General features: G+C 41.6%; 1 long non-coding RNA gene across 1 annotated transcript in view; it reads left to right on the top strand.

Moving 5' to 3' along the window:
* The window catches only part of LOC134209077 (uncharacterized), a 90,547-nt gene extending 69,820 nt beyond the window's left edge, over nucleotides 1–20,727 (top strand). Inside the window, exons 5-6 of the long non-coding RNA XR_009978718.1 lie at nucleotides 12,590–13,021; nucleotides 20,605–20,727. This is a non-coding gene — a long non-coding RNA (uncharacterized LOC134209077). The remainder of the gene's footprint in view (nucleotides 1–12,589; nucleotides 13,022–20,604) is intronic.
* The last annotated feature ends 603 nt before the right edge of the window (nucleotides 20,728–21,330 follow it).

The following is a 21,330-nucleotide window of genomic DNA, read 5'->3' as shown; positions in this document are numbered from 1 at the left end:
AAGCTTCTCCTTGAAGATTTTCCGGTTTTTTATTAAAAGCTTTTCAAAGCTTCTCTGGAACTTTGCTGGAGCCTTTTCCATGCTTCCCTGATGTCTTTTTCGGGCATACCTGGAAGCTTTTTCGAGCTTTCCTCGATGATTTTCCGAGCTTCCTTGGAAGCTTTTCTGAAAGCTTATTGATATTCTGTGGAATCTTTTCCAAGCTTCCCAGGAAGCTTTCACGAGCTTCCCAGTTAGCTTTTTCGAGCCTTTCCGAGCTTCTCTGTAATGTTTCTGAGCCTTTCTGGAAGATTTTTCGAGCTTCACAAGAAACTTCTTTGAAAGCTATTGCGGTCACCAAGCTCTTCAGGAAGTTTTCCCGAACTTTGTAGAAAGCTTCTCCATCCTTCCTTATAAACTGTTCTGACGTTTCCTGAAAGCTTTTTCGTCCTTTTCTGGAAGCTATCCAGAGCTTTCCAAAATGTTTTCCGAGCTTTTATCGATGCCGATGAGTCTTTTCTGAGCTTCCATGGAAGCTTTTCTGAAAACTCGCCGAGATTCTGTGGAAGCTTTTACGAGCTTCCCACGAAGCATTCACGAGCTCCCCAGTTAGCTTTTTCGAGCTTCACAGGAAGCTTTTCCGAGCTTTCCTGGAAGTTTTAACGAGCTTCTTTTGAAACTTTTCCAAGATTTCCTTGAAGCCTTTCCGGGCCGCTCTGGAAGCGTTTTAGAGCTTTCCAAATTTTTTTCCGGGCTTTTATCGAGGCTCTTCGCGGCACTTATCGAGGCTTCCCTAAAAGCTTTTCCGACTTTCATAAAAGCATTTCCGAGCTTTCCTTGAAGCTTTTTCGTTTTTTCTTGAAAACTTTTCCAAGTTTCCTTGAAAGCTTTTCCATGCTTCTCTGGAGCTTTTTTCGGGCTTGCCAAGAAGCTTTTCCGTGCTTCCTTCGATGATTCCTGGAAGTTTTTCTGCAAGCTTACCGAGATTCCGTGAAACCTTTTCCGAGCTTCCCAGGAAGCTTTCTCGGGCTTCCCAGTTAGCTTTTTCGAGCTGTTCCGAGCTTCTCTGTAATGTTTTTATTGTCTTTATTTGAGAGGTTTTCAGCCATAGGCTGGCTCACCTCTTACTCTGTAATGTTTCTGAGCCTTTCTGGAAGCTTCACTGCAAACCTTTCCAAGCTTCAGTGGAAACTTTTCCGAGCTTCTTTTGAACATTTTCCGGGCTTTTCTGGAAGCTTTTCCAAGCTTCCCTGGAATATTTTCCAAGATTTCCTATTAGCTTCTCCTAGTTTCTCTTGTGGCTATTCCAAGCTTCCTTTGAAACTCTTCCGAGCTTCCCTGATAGCTTTTCCGAGTTTCTCTTGAAGCTGCCCGAGCTCCCCTGAGATTTTTCCCATTTTTTTAGGAAGCTTTTATGTCCTCCCTTGACAGCTGCTCCTATTTTCCTAGGAAGCTTTTCCTAGCTTCCCTGAAAACATTTTCTACCATCCCTGAGGGCTTTTCCTAGTTTCCCTGGAAGCTTTTCAGGGCTTCTCTGGAAGCTATAAGGAGCTTCCCAAGAAGCTTATCTGAAATCATTTCCGAGCTTCTCTGATTGTATTTTTGATCTTCCTAGAAAGCTTTTACGACCTTCCCTGGGTACTCTTTTTAGCTTCCCTGCGCCATACAGTTTTGTATGAGAACCAACTAAAATCTGTTTAAGAACTGGGCATATGCAAAATTAAAAGATTCTTATACAACAAATGTAAGCTCTCATACAAATATTTTTGAAAAGGCTTGCAAAATTGTAAGGTCTTATACATTATTTGCATAAGACTCTAGCAATTTATGCCCAGTTCTTATAGAGATTTTGGTACGTTCTTATACAGAACTGTAAGAAAATCTTACAATCACCGGTTGGGCGTGGAAGCTTTTCCGACCTTGAAGGACGTTGGTTTCTGTGCATCCCATGAAGCTTTCCAAAACTTTTTGGAAGATTTTTCAAACTTCCCAGAAAGTGTGTTCGATCTTACTTGATAGCATTTTCGATGTTTTCTGAAAGCTTTTTCGAGATTCCCAAGAAGCCTTCCGGAACTTTTCAGGAAGTTTTGAAGAAGCTTTCCTGAGTATTGTAGAAGCTTTTCCTAGCTTCCCTGGAAGCTTTTTGACCTTTTGAAGCTTTCCTGGCAGCTTTTCCGATGTACTTTGGAAGCCTCCTGGAAGCTTTTCCAACCTTGCCAGAAGTTTTTCCAACCTTTCCTGGAAGCTTTTTCTATCCTCCCAGTAAGTATTCTGGGCCTCCCAGAAAGCGTTCTCGAATTTTCCAGGAAGGTTTTCTTAGCTTCCCTGAAAGCTTTTTTGGGCTTCCCAGGAAGCTTCTTCAGTTTTCTGGAAGCTTTTCTGAGCTTCCCAGAAAGCTCTTCTAAGCTTCTCTGATCTACCCTCTAAGCTTTTCCGAGCTGGAAGCATTTCTGAGCACTCCTGGAGCCTTTTCCAAGTTTTTCCGATCTTTCCTGGAAGCTTTTTCGAGCTTCTTTAAAAGCTTTTTTGAGCTTCCTTGGAAAATTTTATGATTTTCCATGAAAGCTTTCCGGGGTGTTTTTCCTGGCTTTCGAGCTTCCCAGCAAGATTTTCCGAGTTTCTCTGTAAGTTTTTCCGTGCTTCCCAGGAGGCCTTTCTGCACAATTCCTGAAGCGCTTTCTACTGTATTCCGAGTGGTTCGTTCGAAATACTAAAATAGATAGGAATTTCCATTTGAAAATCATTTGAACTTCTACTAGAGAATAAACCTGATATAATTACCAAAACTCTGTATTATGAGATGAGCCTCAGTCAAAATCTACAAAGGGTTCTTTTCGAATATTTCTTTAACTTCACGTAATACGGGAAGCGTTAACAATCATCAAAACACCATCAATCATTTTTTTTACCTACAACATATATAACGGGTTTGGACGCGTGCTTACTCGTAATACGCATGCTGATACATTTACAGCTACATCGAACAACTGAAAACCTAAATTCACCACTTCAAAATTACAAGGTGATAAAGTAAAATGATACAAAAGATAAGAAAAATAACACGGTTTGTAGTGCCTCCGCCTCTCAGTGTCACCCTAATGAAATTATTTAATTTCTCAGCTTATCACGGCTTGGTTGACTGTACACTTCTAAGTTGCAGTACTGATTATTCGAGAAACAACAAAACACACAACTCATTGATTGAATAGTTTTGTTCGGACTAAATAAAAAGCAATTCTCGCTCTAAAATAACGGTGACAGCAATGCCTTCAGAGTCGGCTTAAGATTAAGAGAGTACAATTAGGTCAACATTTATGGCTACAAAGGACCGAGCTCTACTCTGCATCTCCATGATCGCCACTGGAATAGAAAGGATGGTCAGTTGAGGTCTCTATCGATCATCAGATCTTCCTGCATAATATATTTCCAACAATGTCATTAGGATGGTTTTAATGCTTCAGAATGTCTATCAAAGTTCCAAAAATAAAAACTCAGTGCGTTAACCACTTCTATTGCTCGGCGTAACTAGGAGGGCTATACCACCTCCATCTATTTTCTTTCTTTTGAGCTGCTAGTCAATACTCGAACAACTGTAGTCTCCAAGCTGGATGAGTCTCCAAGCTAAAGTTTTTCCGAATGTGACGATATTGTACTTCGTTTGGAACGCCGAGGAAGTAGTGCTCCTTGTACAGTAGCATGAAATGTTGAAGGAGAAAGATCGTGCACTCGAACAGTCACTGCTTCACTAATCAGATACATCGGGATCGTTGCTCGTGACTGATATTTCCAGAACTTGCTATACTTTACTAACATCAGGTCATAATGGAAAAAATTGATTCTCAATTTAATTGTGATTCACAATACACTAATTTCATTAAATCTATTTCATGTATTTTCTAGCTGCCAATTCATCGTGTCTCTAATAAAAAAATGCACCAATACGTCGTTTTTCGCTATTAGATGAAAAAAATCTCGATAAAGAGTAACAAGCCCAATAATTTGCATTTATTTCATTGTGATTAGATGAATATGGGAGGTAACTCTTTTATTTTAAAACAAATGTCACTACCAAAATCTTAGGGAGTGACGGGTGGGAGGGGAGACTTGGACCCTCCCTAGCCCCTAGTCTAAATACTTCGAAGCTTCTACATATATTACATTTTGTGGGCTTCATGGCCGGTTAGCGACGTCTATCGTCTAAACGCATATGCTGTGGAGTGTGGGTTCGATTCCCACCCTGGCAAGGAGGAAACGTTTCGTAAAGCGAAAAATCATTCACTGGTCCATTGGGTGTTGTGTGAATGTCCTGTCCGTTGTCTAATGCCAGGTGTAAACCCAAGTAACCACCAAGCATTAATTATTGCATGTAATCAATCACAGATCAGCATAATAAATGCTATTTGCATTAGATCAGTTTTAACGATATAAAGAAGCATTTATTCATCAACTGTCAAGCAACGATACAGTAGTTCAGCATCACGAATGCAGCGATGCATTATTTATGTTTTATTTCAACATTTCAAGATAATGAAGCTTTATTTCGGTCGTAAAAGGGCCTTTTTCCACTTTAAGTCAACTTTAATGGCTGTATTATTTGCAAGCATATATAGCTTCATGGTTACTTGGGAAGTGTTCAGTCTGTTCGATCTCTGGTGGAAGACGGTGATTCTGTCTGTTTTTTTATGACGTAACTAATTCTTCAGTAATTACTTCCAGAATTTCTTATAGTGTTCCTTCAAATAATTTATTTAGAGGTTTGCCCAAGACTTTTTCCGGGAGAAGTAGTCTCACTCATGCTTTTTTTCTCAAAGTTTGTTCTATGAAACGCCTTTCTAAAATTCATTCGAAGCTGGGTGGTGCGGATAGAATCGATTTGGTTGTCAAACTGAAGCCAAAATTTTCTATTGTGCCGGAGCCAAACATTGAAGATTGTGGTTATGTTCGTTTCTGATCTAATATTGAGAAGTATTGTTATTATTTTGGGAAAAAATAAAAATAAACTTTGTTTGAGTTTTGTATTCTTTGTAACAAATATTCTCACATTATATTTCGAGTTGAAAATTAGTGGGAATGCAACTAAAAAGCACTCGTTACGAAATTTCACGAGATTCAGCAGCTGATTGGAGCATGAATGTATGTAAACAATCGTAAAGTCATGTAGAGTCTAGCGCATTTGTGCGCCCTCATGCAGCGTGGAAAGAGAAATTCAAAGAGCGGGAAATGTTTGACAGCCAAGTAACTGCAAAATAATTTTGTTTATGGGAGTGATTTCAAAATATCCCTCTGCTCGCTTGAGCGCAGAAAAGCGACTCTATCCGCAGCACCCAGATTCGAAGTATTGCCCAAAAGCTTCTGCATGAAGTTCTTTAGAACATTGTCACAGTGTCTACATTCCTTATATTTTTTTAGAGTTTTCATGGTTTCATATTTTCCATTCGAGAAAATTCTCAAATTGTCAAACTATTGCCAATAACCAATGCAATAAACGACTAAAAATATCGTCGTACATTTCGTCTCTTTTTACTGTCTTGATTAATTTTTTTAATTATAAATAATATTATTAAATTTATTTATTCAAGGACAGCTATCCCTTAAGAAGTCATATGTTTGATGTCTCCAACAGTTTAATAAATTTAAATGAAAAGTCATAAGATTTCTGTGTGAAAAGGGCTGAAGAACTACTCTGATGTTTGTCTAAACCGGACCAAAGTTTTATTGCAGTCCTTTTATTTTGTTCATAATTTTAAAAATCGCCAGTGCTGCCTATAAAAATATGGCTTTTAAATGTGAATGAAATGAATACAATGATAAATTATTTCTTTCAAGTATCGCATCGGCTCAAGAAAACAGTTAAAAATTTCTCTAAAACTTTAAAAAAAATTACCATAATGTTTTTCGATATTTTCTTTACGATTGTCCTCGTTCAGAAATTAAACTGTTTTCATTTTTTATTTGGATGTATAAATCTGTTTCATCAGTCAATTTCCTAATATTGCATAATATCATTATAAATACAGACATATTTCAAGGCCTGGCAACCTTAATGGACATAGAGCATAAGCGGTAACATTTGAGAAAGTTCGCGAGAACATTTTTAACTTATTCATGGTCAGCTTCCCAAAGAAATATGCGTTCTTGACGAGACCAACAAATAATTTAAAGGTGCTGTTTTTTTATTTTGGTCTAACATTGGCTCGATTTTTGGCCCACTTCGTGTAAACTGATTCACAAATGCAGCATTTTTTCATATTTTGTTTTCGATTTTTTAAATAGTTGAAGACTGTACTCGATGAAAATGTGACACACAAACATTCTTTTTTAGTCGGACATTATCAATTTTTTTTAGAATAATCTACATTATTAACGAGAGGTTCTTACAATATTTGTTTTTTTTTTATTTCCTCTCCATGACTTAATGCCCACACCTTGTCCTTGAGTCCTTGACACTTATCATAAGGTTTCTTGCAATGGTGGTGCCGACTTCTTTTGATACAGGTATCTGGCAACCCCAATCCTACCCACTACGTTTGACAATAGTCAACATCTTTGAGTTTCCCATTGTTCTAAAAGATATTTTAGTTACTAAATAAAGATTGTCGCTTCGGTTCCCTTTGTTCTGCTGTCCGAAACATGTGTGGTACATACCTGTCAAATCGTATGGATTTTCCTCCTTTGACATTTAGCTCCCCTATCCTCGCCAGCAAAAGATGTTCCGGACAGCGACGACAGCGACAATCTTTATCTAGTAACTAAAATATCTTTTATTGTTCTATTGAAATTGGATTTCCCACTGACAATTCTATTTTGTAAACAAACCACTATTCCGAAGTGGTTTTTTCCATATAGACGTAATTATTTTTCATCATTTTTCAAGAACTTGTGCGAAAGTATGAATGCGAGGTGCTATTTCAACAAGAATATTGATGCCTTTAATAAATTTTAATATTTCAATGGGCACCAAGCGCTCTACTTCGCCAAAATATCACGATATTTAAAATACATTTTCAATGGCAGGTTTCAACGATTATGATTACGCCTTCGTATTAAATTAATCGATGATTTTGATGCTGTCATCAGAAACATGGCCGCTTCGCAGACCCCTGTTTTGATACTTCAACCCATTGTTTCTTCAAATGCAGCTTGTTCTCAAATATGTGTTTTACGAAGTTTGACCTTCATAATGGCACAACACTTTTTCGCGTAGTTACAGGATGCACATGTCGGGCAAAATAACGTCTTGCCTCCGTGAGACCGCATTAAGAGCAGCATAGTCGCTTATGGGGGCAGTTTTTTCTCGGTAGATTTGCCCTGTGATTGCCTTGATGTAAGTCTCGCCGTCCATCACGGTGTCCCTCGTTTACGTACAGCTTCCTGGAGTCTGTTTTGGCTACCGTATTTTGTTTGTCGTTCCGGTTTGGTGCCTTTCTGACCTTGTAAACGTGAAGACCGACACATTTCATACCGTGAGATGATGATGATGATACTACCATCTGGTGTAGCAAGGCAAATGTCAGTAGCACTGGTCATATCTGGCAAATGATTTGATCCTGTTTATATTATTGTTTGTATTTAATCAGATTCCTGTATGAAGGGCCAATATAGAATGCGGTAGACAAAGACGCTTATGCGAATCCAAAGGGTGAATCCTAGGAAGATGGGATAAAAGGAGGAGCACGTTTCATACCGGGAGGGACCGAAATCCGTCCACCTAGAAAGATAACAAAAAATTAAAGGAGGCTTGAGGTAACTAATATATGAATAATTTATCTCATCCTGTCCATACACTTGTCAGTAAGTCTTTTGGTCATTGAAATGAAATGTAGGCTTTGAAATTAAAATAACAAAAATTAAAAAAAAACCCTCACATTGCATATGCGGATTTCCAGGTGCCTTTCGTTCGCGTGTACATAATAACAGTTCGAAAAGTGATCAACGAGATATAAATCAAAGGAATCACTTTACAAGATGCGTTTTGAATTATTCACAGTGGTAGATTAATCAATCAATCTTAATTAATTCAAATATTTAGTTCAAAAATAACTGTACGGATTTTGATTCTTAGATTGGAAATCCCTCCACGGGGGACGGTTTTCGATTCAGGAGGTAGTTATTTTATTCATTATTTTATCACGTTTTATGTAGTTTAAAATGCACAAATGTGAAACACTTAAAAAAGAGGCCTTCGTGCACCTGTATCGACGAAGAACGTTTTATGTGCATATGGTTCGTATTTTCTATAGAGACTTACACATATACTGAAATGCTTAAATGTAGGATTTCGATGCCCCACGGTAGGGTAATAGACCCAATAGTGGAGGCAATAAGCACCCGCTATCACTATTTAGTCAATTACATCTGATCGATATTGTATTCAACTTACCTTGAGGGTTCATCCAAAAGTTCATTAACACTATTTTATGCGAAATATGATCCAACCGCTAGGGAATCTGTCACTGTTGCACTGTCATTTCTTCAATTATATTATGTTTCAATAGTTTCGGTATTTGTTTCCTTTGCGAATATCATTGTTTTCTTACGGGACTCACAACTATAGAAACATTACCGCAACTATTAGTGCAAAGGACAAAAATAAATAATGTATTTGAGGATAATTGGCCATTTTCGAGGATATTCCTAAGCTGTTTTCGCTTGCTTTGTTTAATGACAGTTCACCTAATTTATCAACAATGTGGGTTGCTACGTTTAATCTGTATATTATCTTAACAACTACACTACCGTAACTATAGGAGCACCCATGATTATCGGATTTTTTTTCTCCTAGTTTAATGTGACCAGATTTATGGGGAATGCCATTTTATCCTGTAAATTTCCAAACCAGTGACATAATACAGATAGGCGTCCGCGTTTCGCAGGACGTTTGCTGGTCACACACCCTAGTTGATTTTTTTTTTCCAAACAGCCAGATGGAAACCTCCGCCTTCTTCGTCACATCGCGGATCGAAAGATTCGGTCGACGCTTGAACAGATGCAAATTGCATCATGCAATAGGGACACGGCAGGTATTTTCGCCCATCGTCGTAGGGGCTAAAACCAACGAAAGCAACGTACATTTGCTAGAACTCCACTATAGCACAATGTTTCTCTTGAGCTTACGATTTGGTACGTATGAGTTTTACAAAAAGGCGTCTCTTTTATTGGTTTTCGAGACTATGACGAACAGACGAAAGACCTGCCGTGTCCCTACCTTCCTTGCCTTCTCCTTCAACACCCATGACACCGTTAAATGATGGATTTCCGGGTATTTCGCGATTCATCTGTGGGACGCAGTAAGATTTTCTACGACGACGACGCAAAACATTTTTTGACTGATCTGCTCTTGTTTTGATGCCATTCCAATAACCACATGACAGATAAATCTGTTAATATAAACATTACATACTCGAAGGCTGTTCACAAATTACGTTAAAAAGTTACTGGATGCTCTCGATTGTTTGAATTTAGACCGGGGATTTTTCGGTATTGCAGTCACTTAAACAATGAAAACGAAAATTTGTTTCTTTGTCCGACGTTTCAATGGGCTATGCCATCTTTTTTCAAAGTTTAGAAGGGAACGTTTTTCGTCTGGTGTTTTTTTAATGTTTAAAACAAACCACCTGACGAAAAACGTTCCCTCTTAACCTTTGAAAAAGATGGCAAGCCCATTGAAACGTCGGGCAGACAAACAAACTTTCGTTTTCATTGAATACAAAGCCGAAAAATCCCCAATGTTAAAATGTTACAAGCTAATGTGTCTCATTTTTATAGAGTACAGTCTATAGAGGCTTCCAAAAATATGGATTCCATTTGAAAGAAACATGAATATATCAAAGATTCGGCTAAGGCAATAAAACGAGTTAAAGTTTTCGACAGGAAGGCCAATTAATCGTAAACGCACGCATGCTCCATCGCAGCTAATCTAAAATGATTCTTTTATATTAGAAATTTGAACCTCTTCTATATTTTCGGATCGAAATAAGTTAATGCTAGAAAACCAAAGCAATACCATTCTACAGTTGAACCAAACCACTTGCTGATTTTATGACGAAACCACTGCTCCACTAGTGGAATGAATATTCATGACAAACGGCAACGATAACCGAACCCGGTAATGACTAATAGCCACCATCAGGTATTCCACACGCTATCAGACTCAGAAAACCCATTCAAATTCTCATTCGTCGACCGAGGCTGGCCGAGTGGTCACTTTGCAGGTGACCCTTTTGCGTAACGTCGCCAAGCTCGTGGACATGACTCACTGCTTGTCTGTTGAATAGAAGAAGTTTTCTTTCTCCTTCCGCTGTCTGAATGTAAATAGTGAAACGATCAAATTTTATTATTTTTATTATCAGTTATTTGCATTTTTTTTCGCAAATGATCATGTTGGATATGCTACTAAGTTTTAAGGAATTTTCGATTAGGGAATTCCCAATTAGGAATTCAAGTTTCTCTTTAAGAGCCTTGGACTTGGCTCCAAGATTAGACCGTTCACACTTTGAACTAACCGATTAAGACAACAAATTATGACGTTTGGTGAAACTCTAACTAAAGAAAACCCAATTATTGAACTTCTTTAGCGGCGGGCTATTTTCTGAACAATGATCATTGATACTCGTTCAAAAAATTGTCAATTTAATTTATGTTATCCGCGCACCTGTAAAGGCAGATTAAGAGCTTCCTCGAGCCAACGACGTGCTCGTGTAAGCCGATTGTCCTTACCCAAATATAAATGCAACAACCGTGCTCCACATTCACGTTTCATCCCGCGCATTAGCAATCGGCTGGTGTTTATTCATCAGCCGGGCGACTCTCGGGAGGCCCTCCCGCCTTTGAGCTCGCCATTACTCACCATAAGCAGGGTGTCACTTGTTAGTGGGACTGTGCGAAATGTCACAGGCAGGCCTAATTAATTAGGCAGACGTACGGCGGTTTGCACTTCGCCGCTGCCTATGATGGGTTGATTCATCGTTCCTAGCGCGGCGAATCGCGGAATCTACGCGCAACCGCGCCGTCATACCACAATACGACCTACGACGACGACGACGACGCCCCGGTACTCGTTCGTCTTCAAAGCGTATGCGATAATAATAGTTTTACTACGCGGCAGGCACTAGAATTTTGACGAGTAGAGTCCTTCATGTTTTCCCGTTAGGTTAGGTTCGTTCCTGACCGCATGTGCAGAGTCGTCAATGCAACACGGAACCGAGCTTCGGGCTGATAGTCGTCGGCGGAGAATAAATAATTCAACACGCTAACGATGGCCGCGCTGCTGAAACGGATGATAATGACGTGACGTACGTGTTCGCGGTTAGGTGAACCGCGCTGGTTCAGAGGTCAGGACACTCCGATTAAACCGTTTTTATGGGCCTATCAAAGCAGGCGCGGGCGTTCCCAGTCTCTGAGCTTGAAAAATGTACGAATTTTGGGATTTATTTTTTTGCAAGCGCAATGACGCGATGCAAAAAATGAATGATGGAAAAGGGGAAGCGTTGCACAAATGCTAGACTAGATTGTGCGAACAAACCGCTTTTTTCGCCTCCATCATGCGGAATAAGAGTGTATGTGCATTCATACCATCAACCCTGCTAAATTGGGAGGAAATGGTGGCGGAACACGATTGTGTGCAAAAATTCATTTCAAGGGAGCGAAAAAAAAGAGGAATGGTGAATTCGAAAATATGAAAAAATCCTGTCGCGTCCTCGTCAATGTGTGGTATGGTACAGAAAGTACCAATTTCAGACGACAAAATTCGCCTACGGAAAATCGATATTTTGCGACGGAAGTGCAGATGTGCATTGTTGGAATGCTGTGCTCGGGAACGCGCCGATATTTTCGCAGAACCTGATGTTCAGCGATTTAAATTCGACGACCGAAGTGACTGAATTTGATGTTTCAGCTTTCTGCGAATTTAAAGAAACCCATCGAAACAAAGTGCAGCGAGCGATTATGGGAATTACACGGCCCAATGATCGCATTCAAACGAAGTGAAGCGCAATAGACTTCGCGGCATTATCAGTGCCGATGGCGTTGTTGGTGGCGAGGTGACTAGATTCGCGCGGCGACCTTTTGCCACATCACTCCCAAGCATTCGCTATGATCATCGCACACCGTACGGAACGGTGCACCGCGAGCTTGTTTTCCGCCATATAAATATATTTATTGTTATTGATTTATAAATAATCGCACCCGGCGCGTAACGCGAGACCTCTGCGCTAAACTCCTCCGCGAGCAGCGTGAAGATCAGCGCACTAATTTATTGTTATTGCCGTATCTGCTGCAAAATTGCTTCCTTCGTTCCTTTACGACGACGCAGTGTGGCGACAACAAGGCAAGGGTGCAACGAGGGGTACTTCGCTTCGCGGCGTTAAGAAAGTCAAGCGAAGTGAGTGCAGTAATTCAATTATATTTGCAGCGTGCACTTGACGCACCGCGGCTGCACTTGATGTGCGCTGTTTTACAGCTTTTGTTGTTGTTATTGTTTCGATTTGATGTTGTTGATATCTGTCCATATGTGTTATGTGTGCCGATGTATGCTGCCATTAATTTGATATATTTGTTTACGCCTGCTGCACTCTCCTCTAATGACGGTTTTCGTTTTCTGTTCCCATTGCAGGTGCAACACGTGCGGTGATCTCATGTTTCGCAAGCTGACATCTGGCGGCCAGAGGATGACTGAAGGACCACGACGACAGCCAGCAGGGTGTAATTGACTTTGAAAGCGTTCAAATTCTCACTCCGCGCCCCACTCGTACGGCCAACGGGATATTGCGGGACTCAGGGTGTGGAGCGAGCTCTTGCCCCGTTACAAATTAAGTCATAAAGGGCAATAAAAGCAAAATTTATTATCCTCCACGCTTGCTCGCCCGTTGATGGCCTTTCAAACCCGAGCCCAAAATCGATTCTTGCCGGCTTGCTGGTTATGGCTGGTAGAGTGGGCCCTTTCCCTTCCGAAAGTGCGGTCATAAATAAGGCGGCGGTGGTGCCGATGACGACGAATTCTCTCACTCTCCATTACGCGCTTGGTCAGGAACGGGGGAAAAAAATTGTAAGCAATTTATGACCATAACTTCTATAAATTCGATACCCCCGCCCGGGCTCGTTTACGCCAAGAGCCCTCCTTCGCCAGCCGGACACCAGCTGATACGCGAGCAACATCAGCAAAGTACGTCTGTTTGCGAGAGTGTGTATGTATACGAATTTGTATTCGTGTGTGCAAAAAACGGAATTGCCGTGGCCCAAAAAGGGTGCGATATTGCCATAAATTGGTCCAACTGAACCCTCGCTCTGCTCACCTCACATTTCGAGTGAGCTTCATGGCGGTCACTTGAACGGCCATGTTCGAAACAGGCACGGACGGCACTGACCTGACCCGAGCAAGGAGATGCTGCTGCACCGTTGCGTTGGTTGCATTGTTGGGGTAGATAATAACTTCCGACTGAATGTCGGAATAAATATTTGCAGACCGCAATTCTAAATCAGTCTCTGCATCATTGGAATCGAGTTAGTGCTGCTGGTGTTGTTATTCACAAAACCGCATCAACCTAACTGGAGCTGGACATTGCGCGCAGGCCATCGGTTATTGTTGTTATTTGTGATTGATAATGATTTGGGGGCTAATTGAGTTTGGCTGATGGAACAATTTGTTTGTTCAGCCAACAGTCAGATCACTTCCGATTGCTGGTAGAATTGGACAATGTATCGCAATTCCTGGCTAATATTTCAAATTTCAAGGGAATAGAAGTAGCAATCTTAATTTGGCCTGTTTTTCTCTGATAAATTCATGGTTTGAAAATCGCTTAAATTAGTTTTAATAGATTTACCAATAGAAAGCAAAATTCAAAAGACAGACCCTAGAATAAAAATGTCATGAGAAAGGTTTAGAATAGTTGTTCAAAAAGGATATTTAAATGTAATTTGATGATTTGAATTCAAGTACATATTCTTTAAAAGAATCACCCTGTTAGAAAACTCCGAAGAGGATTTTTTTTCCAGAATTTCAATGATTTTTAGCTGTTCTAGGAAATTTCCATGTCAAGAATAAAGCATATTCTACCCAAACCTCGGATCTGTTAAGGATTTTCTCTGAACTAGTTTAGGATTCTGTGGAATATTTAATTCTGGATGCACTATGGATCCCCTCAGAATCCGATTCAAACTCCATCAGAATCCCTTTCGGATTCCGTCAGAATCCGTCTCAGATTCAGTCAGAATCCGTTTCGGATTCCGTCAGAATCCATTTCGGATTCCATCAGGATCCGTTTCGGATTCCATCAGAATCATTTCCGATTCCATCAGAATCCATTTCCGATTCCATCAGAATCCGTTTCCAATTCCATCAGAATCCATTTCAGATTCCATCAGAATTCGTTTCCGATTTCATTAGAATTTCATTTAGGATCCTATGAGAATTCGTCAGAATCCGTTCTGGATTCCATCAGAATCCGTTCTGGATTCCATTAGAATCCGTTTCGGATTCCGTCAAAATCCGTTTCGGATTCCATCTGAATCCGTTTCGGATTCCATCTGAATCCGTTTCGGATTCCATCAAAATCCGTTTCGGATTCCATCAGAATCCGTTTCGAATTCTGTCAGAATCCGTTTCGCATTCCGTCAGAATCCGTTTTGGATTCCGTCAGAATCCGTTTCGGATTCCATCTGAATCCGTTTCGGATTCCATCTGAATCCGTTTCGGATTCCATCAGAATCCGTTTCGGATTCCACCAGAATCCGTTTCGAATTCTGCCAGAATCCGTTTCGCATTCCGTCAGAATCCGTTTCGGATTCCGTCAGAATCCGTTGCGGATTTCGTTAGAATCCGTTTCGGATTCCGTCAGAATCCGTTTCGGATTCCATTAGAATCAGTTTCAGATTCCATTAGAATCAGTTTCAGATTTCATCAGAATCAGTTTCGGATTCCATCAGAATCCGTTTCGGATTCCATCAGAATCCGTTTCGGATTCCATCAGAATCCGTTTCGGATTCCATCAGAATCCGTTTCGAATTTCATCAGAATCCGTTTCGGATTCCATCAGAATCCGTTTCGGATTCCATCAGAATCCGTTTCGGATTCCATCAGAATCCGTTTCTGATTCCATCAGAATCCATTTCGGTTTCCATCAGAATCCGTTCCGGACTCCATCAGAATTCATTTCCGATTCCATCAGAATCAGTTACAGAATTCCTTTCTGATTTCATTAGAATCCGTTTCGAATTCCATCGGGATTCCGTTTAGGATTCCATCAAAATCCGTTTTGGATTCCATCCGAATCCGTTTCGAATTCCGTCAGAATCCATTTCGGATTCCGTCAGAATCCGTTTCGAATTCCGTCAGAATCCGTTTCGAATTCCGTCAGAATCCATTTCGGTTTCTGTCAGAATCCGTTTCAAATTCTGTCAGAATCCAGAATCTGAGTTCCGGAATCCGTTTCGGAATCCATCAGAATACGTTTTGGAATCCGTCAGAATCCGTTTTGGAGTCCAACAGAAACCGTTTTGGATTCCAACATAATTCGTTTCTGATTCCATCAGAATTCATTTCGGATTCCATCTGAAACCGTTTTGGATTCTGTCAGAATCTGTTTCGGATTCCATTAGAATCCGTTTGGAATTTCATCAGAAACCGTTTTGGACTCCACCTCAATCCGATTCGGATTCTATCTAAATCCGTTTCGGAATCCGTCAGAGTCCGTTTTGGAATCAGTTTCGGATTTCCGTCTGGATTCCGCTAGAATCCGTTTCGGATTCCATCAGAATCCGTTTCGGATTCCATCAGAATCCGTTTCGGATTCCATCAGAATCCGTTTCGGATTCCGTCAGAATCCGTTTCGGATTCCGTCAGAATCCGTTTCGGATTCCGTCAGAATCCGTTTCGGATTCCGTCAGAATCCGTTTCGGATTCCGTCAGAATCCGTTTCGGATTCCATCAGAATCCGTTTCGGATTCCATCAGAATCCGTTTCAGATTCCATCAGAATCCGTTTCGGATTCCATCAGAATCCGTTTCGGATTCCATCAGAATCCGTTTCGGATTCCATCAGAATCCGTTTCGGATTCCATCAGAATCCGTTTTGGATTCCATCAGAGTCCGTTTCGGATTCGGTCAGAATCCATTTCGGATTCCGTCAGAATCCGTCTTGGAATCCGTCCGTTTTGGATTCCACCAGAATTCGTTTCGGATTCCATCAGAATCCGTTTTGGATTCCATCAGAGTCCGTTTCGGATTCCATCAGAATTCGTTTCGGATTCCATCAGAATCCGTTTCGGATTCCATCAGAATCCGTTTCGGATTCCATCAGAATTCGTTTCGGATTCCATCAGAATCCGTTTCGGATTCCATCAGAATCCGTTTCGGATTCCATCAGAATCCGTTTTGGATTCCATCAGAGTCCGTTTCGGATTCCGTCAGAATCCATTTCGGATTCCGTCAGAATCCATTTCGGATTCCGTCAGAATCCATTTCGGATTCCATCAGAATCCGTTTCGGAATCCGTCAGAATCCGTTTCGGAATCCGTCAGAATCCGTTTCGCAATTCGTCAGAATCCGTCCGTTTTGGATTCCACCAGAATTCGTTTCGGATTCCATCAGAATCTATTTCGGATTTAATCTGAAACCGTTTTGAATTCTGTCAGAATCTGTTTCGGATTCCGTCAGAATCCGTCTGGAATTTCATCAGAATCCGTTTTGGACTCCACCTCAATCCGATTCGGATTCCATCTAAATCAGTTTCGGAATCCGCCAAAGTCCGTTATGGAATCCGTTTCGGATTTGCGTCTGGATTCCGCTAGAATTCGTTTCAGATTCCATCGGAATCCGTTTTTGATTTCGTCAGAATTCTTTTCGAGTTCCGTCAGAATCCGTTTTAGATTCCGTCAGAATCCGTTTCGGATTCCGTCAGAATCCGTTTCGGATTCCGTCAGAATTCGTTTCGGATTCCGTCAGAATTCGTTTCGGATTCCATCAGAATCCGTTTCAGATTCCATTAGAATCCGTATCGGATTCCATCAGAATCCGTTTCGGATTCCATCAGAATCCGTTTCGGATTCAATCAGAATCCGTTTCGGATTCAATCAGAATCCGTTTAGGATTCCATCAGAATCCGTTTCGGAGTCCAACAAAAACCGTTTCGAATCCGTTTCGGATTTTGTCAGAATCCGTTTCGGTTTCAGTCAAAATTCGTTTCGGATTCAGTCCGAATCCGTTTCGGATTCCATGAAAATCCGTTTAAGATTCTATCAGAATTCATTTCGGATTACATCAGAATCCGTTTCGGATTCCATCAGAATCCGTTTCGGATTCCATCAGAATCCGTTTCGGATTCCATCAGAATCCGTTTCGGATTCCATCAGAATCCGTTTCGGATTCCATCAGAATCCGTTTCGGATTCCATCAGAATCCGTGTCGGATTCTACAGAATCCGTGTCGGATTCCATCAGAATCCGTGTCGGATTCCATCAGAATCAGTGTCAGATTCCATCAGAATCCGTGTCGGATTCCATCAGAATCCGTGTCGGATTCCATCAGAATCCGTGTCGGATTCCATCAGAATCCGTGTCGGATTCCATCAGAATCCGTGTCGGATTCCATCAGAATCCGTGTCGGATTCCATCAGAATCCGTGTCGGATTCCATCAGAATCCGTGCCGGATTCCATCAGAATCCGTGTCGGATTCCATCAAAATCCGTGTCGGATTCCATCAGAATCCGTGTCGGATTCCATCAGAATCCGTGTCGGATTCCATCAGAATCCGTGTCGGATTCCATCAGAATCCGTGTCGGATTCCATCAGAATCCGTGTCGGATTCCATCAGAATCCGTGTCGGATTCCATCAGAATCCGTGTCGGATTCCATCAGAATCCGTGTCGGATTCCATCAGAATCCGTGTCGGATTCCATCAGAATCCGTGTCGGATTCCATCAGAATCCGTGTCGGATTCCATCAGAATCCGTGTCGGATTCCATCAGAATCCGTGTCGGATTCCATCAGAATCCGTGTCGGATTCCATCAGAATCCGTGTCGGATTCCATCAGAATCCGTGTCGGATTCCATCAGAATCCGTGTCGGATTCCATCAGAATCCGTGTCGGATTCCATCAGAATCCGTGTCGGATTCCATCAGAATCCGTGTCGGATTCCATCAGAGTCCATGTCGGATTCCATCAGAATCCGTGTCGGATTCCATCAGAATCCGTGTCGGATTCCATCAGAATCCGTGTCGGATTCCATCAGAATCCGTTTCGGATTCCATCAGAATCCGTGTCGGATTCCATCAGAATCCGTATCGGAATCCATTCATACCATCATCCATTTAACCATTATCTTGGGCAAGTCCTGATTTTTCTTAAATCCGTTCAATATGGCTTTTGGATGCAGTGCAAAATATTCTTTCTGGCTTAGCTTCCTCATGAATTCCATAATTCCCAACAACGAGGCCATTAGCATAGCACTCTCAACCCATTCAATTCCTAATCTCGTCGACTAATTCAGCTTCTTCCAAGCGTGGACGACGTACGTCAAGCGTGCCAGGTCCGCTGCTCTACTTATTCAACGAATTCAGCCTAAAGTGCAGCTTTCATGCTCGGCTGCCCGCTTGTCCAAGCATCCGCCTATCGTGCCATGTCGGCTTTCTGCTTTCCTTGACCCGGAGCGGAATTTTGACTCCCTTGTCTGTATAATCTTCTGCCTCGAAAATCACCTGCCATTAGGTGTGAAATCCGTAGCCTTACTAAGCGTCCAAATTACATTCCTCAGTTAACCGACGCGTCCACTTGTTGTCCGAAGCGCCGCCGTTTCCTCCCAAAATGCGTTGCTTCATCAATCGCCTTTGGAGATTCCTCCTCCAGTAAAAAAAAATATGCGACCCCCTTATAATTTCTAATCAAGCAACCGCGCGTCCGTCTCCGGATATTGGGAACGGGGGAACGAATCACCAGACCCTATAGACGACTTCTTTTGTAACTCATAAAAAATAACTATGGATGAGCTAATTGCGCGGTGTGATCAGGCGCCGGCACGGTCGACGAGTCTTCTGGCACGATCGCCACCACTCAAAAAACAAACACTTCTTCAAGAGCCGCCTCTTGTCGCCCGGCTGGGACGCGGTGTGGCGACGGCGGCGGCAGCAGCTCGAACCGAAAGAGATTGATGAGCTGATGAATTTAATGATCTCATCGTTGAATATTTCATATGAGTCGCCTCCCGGCTGCCTCGCTTCTTCGACCGCCTTTCGCTGATCATTATGCTGACTACACCCTGCCACTAATGCGGCTCTCTCGGCAACGTAAACAACTCAGTGACATCATTCGGTGACCTCTCCTTCGAAAGATGATCCTCGCGATGATGCCCACGCCGCAGCCCTATGCCGTTCCGAGTTTTTCCTCTATCTACGACGCAGTCCGAAGTGCACAGAGAAAAATAAATAAACAAGCGAAAAACAGGGAGGAGATAGTAATTACTCAATTACGAAGTCATCATCGCAACCACCGACCGTAGTGTTGGCAAGAGGACTGCCTGGTGGATGGAGGTCAACGACCCTCTCGCTGTCATAAGCGAGATGTCATTTCTAGAGGGGCGGGAGGGCGGTGTGGTACGGCGGCCGACGCCACCGAAGGAGATTTGGTTTCGTGACGGTAACCGTTTTATGGCAACAAAACGCCAGACGATGTCTAGCGGAGCCACGTGAGCAAGAAGGGATCACGCACGAATTCGGCCTTTGTTGCCTGTCGTGAGGTCGAAAGTTTTGCTTCGACTCCGGTTTGATACGAATAAATTATTGTTATGGCATTAATCAGGGTAACGAGATGAAAATTTCGGATTGCATGTCGACATTGAACCAGCCGAAGTGCAGAGGAACTTTCAGTAAAATTAGTCAATTTGTAGGCATTTGAGTTTTTTCTTTTCAAGTTTAGTTTTATGATCCTATAAATTGCTCGTTAAAACAAGCTCGTTGTTATGCTTTGACGTCATTGCCATTTAACATATTTACATTGCTAGACGGTAATGACAGCCATTAACTTACTAATGAAATAAACTCGAAAACACTGCTGGGAGACCAAGATAGGCTGGTTATTTTAAATTTCGTCTAATTAACAATAGTTTTCGCTCTGGTTGGCAAACTTGCGGGTCTGCATTTTTTGTATTTCAAATCTTAACATCCATAAAAATACTAATTCTACTTCTTTCTTTTTTGAGCCACTGTTTTTAAATCGCAATATCATTTTCACAAGTTTCTCGCTAATTGAAATTAAACAGTCTGCTCGGTTCTGCGATGCAGATAAAGCATTATTCACATTTGCTACAACTTTTACCACTTATCTGATCTGCGATCGCTTTCATCTCAATTATCGAATTGGTGTTCGAACACGTTTCGAGGTCCATCCATCAACGGAACTTTCCACGGCAGGCATTCGTTGGATCCGCTAATAGCAATTTGGTTCACGAGCGAACCAGTTACGTTACTCCGATGGTTAGTGTGCTCGCATGGACCCATCTACGACTAATTTGAGATGAATAATTTTCAGACTCGTGCTAATTCGACGCTCAGACTGCGGAGCGAGAGGCGTGCATTTTGGTCATATTATCGTCATTTTTTAGTATGTTCATCGTGAGTATATCGTTTTTCTTCTAATTTCAGCCTTGTGATAAACACCGGTCGCAACTCGTTTGAAAGTTGCTGCATCATCGTTTACCTCAAATAAGTCACCGACCGAGTGGAAAGTGTCGTGGACCTTTTCTTCAAGAGCCTGAAATACTGGTGATTGCCATTAGCGAGGTATAGAGTTCCTACGTTGCGAGTGCGAAATTTGTAGGAACTTCATACCGTGCTCTTGGCTAGCCGAAAATCAACAGCTGCGGAAAGATAAAATTCGTGGAGAAGAAGTGCAACAATCGATACAAAATCAACAGAAAGTGAATAAAATAGTTGTTACAGTGAGAATCAGTTATTTCAAATAAACCCGACCAGTAGATAGTATCACATTTACACCAGAATTTGTTGTGCTGTTATAGATTATTAACTTTCTCGTACAGCAAAGTTTTTTTTATGTTATTAAACATGCACCATTAGTACAGGTCGGACTCGAATATCCGGAGTATCGATTTTTTTTCACTCCGGACAGCGCCGTAGCGTGCGGTTGGCCAGGTTGGCCCTCGCCAAGGGCGCCAGCCTTTAGGGGGCGCCGAAATCAAGAATTACACTATGAGAATAATTATATTAGCTATGTGGTCGATTTAAAACAAATCAAATACAAAATCAAAGAAACTGACAGACCCACTCCATAGTTTGATTTTTCTCAACTGAATAGGTCTGATGCCGATTTCAGCCACCAACTGACTCACTCCAGACTTGATCCGACTAGGT

Source organism: Armigeres subalbatus, chromosome 2 (genome assembly GCF_024139115.2).
Source record: "Armigeres subalbatus isolate Guangzhou_Male chromosome 2, GZ_Asu_2, whole genome shotgun sequence".
Classification (NCBI taxonomy): Eukaryota; Metazoa; Arthropoda; class Insecta; order Diptera; family Culicidae; genus Armigeres; species Armigeres subalbatus.
This window is presented reverse-complemented; position numbering and strand designations above follow the sequence as displayed.